The following is a 2290-nucleotide window of genomic DNA, read 5'->3' as shown; positions in this document are numbered from 1 at the left end:
CCGCCGCCCCCACCGCGCAACCGCCGCGCGACGCCTCCACTGCGCTGCATCCGCCCCGCCGCGTCGCGGATCCGGCCGGCCACCACTCCGGCGAGCTCCACACCGCCTTCCCCGACGAACTCCGGCGGTCAACTCCATCACCGGCGAGCTCGAGGCGAACCTTGGGAAGCATGCAAATCTCAGATCTAAATATCTTGGTTGACTTTTGCCCCGAAACCCTAGCTATTTTGCACTTTTCATCATGTTGTATCTCCGCATCCGTAGCTCCGTTTTGGGCATATAGCATATCAAAATGTTCATCTTAGAGAGCACATCATTTCATCTCATTGCATCATTTTCTTTTGAGTTCATCTTAATGCCCGAAATGCTGTTGGAAGAATGCCATTTGAGATAATTGTCAGATCCGCTGCTCCAAATAGCTATTTGTCATTTTTGCCATGATTATTGTGTGGATGATATGCCCCTGAGCTCTACATGTGTTTTGTTATATGCTTTTCCATCTTTCCAGAGGTGCCATCCATGTATTTTTGTGATGTGTGTGGTGACTAGCACAAGCTTGCAAAGTGGTGCATTTGTTAATGCTGATTTCAGGGACTTAGCAATTCCACTAAGTCCTTGGACTGATTTTATCAATATGCCACATGTTCATGTTGTTTCCTAGTGATCCGTGCCTCTTTTGAGGATGATCAGTAAGGATGTTTTGTTAATCAGTGAGGATGATCACATATCGCATCCCGCATAGCATACCATGTTTGCATCATGTTGTTTGAGTTTGCACGTGGTTGATTGTGCCCTTTTTGCTTGTTTGTCTTGTTTTGGGTAGAGCCGGGAGACGAGTTCGCTAACGAGGAGCCTGTTGAATTTGCTTTCGAGGATCCAGTCAACTCTGACAACTTTGCAGGCAAGATGATCATACCCTCGAAATCACTTCTATCTTTGCTTTGCTAGATGCTCGCTCTTTTGCTATGCCTATGCTACGATGCCTACCACTTGCTTATCATGCCTCCCAAATTGCCATGTCAAACCTCTAACCCACCATGTCCTAGCAAACCGTTGATTGGCTATGTTTCCGCTTTGCTCAGCCCCTCTTATAGCGTTGCTAGTTGCAGGTGAAGATTGGAGGCCGTTCCTTGTTGGAACATTATTTACTTGTTGGGATATCACTATATTATCTTGTTATCTTAATGCGTCTATATACTTGGTAAAGGGTGGAAGGCTCGGCCTTTTGCCTAGTGTTCTGTTCCACTCTTGCCGCCCTAGTTTCCGTCATATCGGCGTTATGTTCCCGGATTTTGCGTCCCTTACGCGGTTGGGTAATAATGGGAACCCCTTGATTGTTCGCCTTGAATAAAGCTTTTCCAGCAATGCCCAACCTTGGTTTTACCATTTGCCTCCTAGCCTCTTTTTCCCTTGGGTTTCCGGAGCCTGAGGGTCATCTTATTTAACCCCCCCCCCCCGGGCCAGTGATCCTCTGAGTGTTGGTCCACCTGTCAGCTGCCGGTGGCTACCAGGGGCAACTCTGGGCTGGCCTACCCGTACCTAGGATAATCTGAGTGTGCCCTGAGAAAGACATATGCGCAGCTCCTATCGGGATTTGTCGGCACATTCGGGCGGTGTTGCTGGATTGGTTTTTACTTGTCGAAATGTCTTGTAGAACCGGGATGCCGAGTTTGATCAGAATGTCTCGAGAGAAGGTCTATTCCTTCGTTGACCGTGAGAGCTTGTCATGGGCTAAGTTGGGACTCCCCTGCAGGGATTTGAACTTTCGAAAGCCGTGCCCGCGGTTATGGGCAGATGGGAATTTGTTAATGTCCGGTTGTAGATAACTTGAACCTTAACTTAATTAAAATGAATCAACTGTGTGAGTTACCGTGATGGTCTCTTCTCGGCGGAGTCCAGGAAGTGAACACGGTGTTGGAGTAATGCTTGCCACAGGTTGCTCTCTTGTTACTCGTTCGCACTTTGCCTTTCTCTTCTGCTCTCTTTTGCGAATAGGTTAGCCACCATATATGCTAGTCGCTTGCTGCAGCTCCACATATTTTACCTTGCCTTACCTATAAGCTTAAATAGTCTTGATCACGAGGGTGCGAGATTGCTGAGTCCCTGTGGCTCACAGATTACTTCCAAACCAGATGCAGGGCCCGATGACTCCGTTCCAGATGACATGCTTGAGCTCAAGTGGGAGTTCGACAAGGACTCACGCCGTTACTATGTGTCTTTCCCTGATGATCAGTAGTGGTGCCCAGTTGGGGCGATCGGGACCGTGTCGCATGTTGGGTTGATCTTTTAT

The sequence above is a fragment of the Triticum aestivum genome, chromosome 4A (genome assembly GCF_018294505.1).
Source record: "Triticum aestivum cultivar Chinese Spring chromosome 4A, IWGSC CS RefSeq v2.1, whole genome shotgun sequence".
NCBI lineage: Eukaryota > Viridiplantae > Streptophyta > Magnoliopsida > Poales > Poaceae > Triticum > Triticum aestivum.
The sequence above is the reverse complement of the archived record's forward strand: the minus strand, read 5'-3'. Positions refer to the sequence as shown.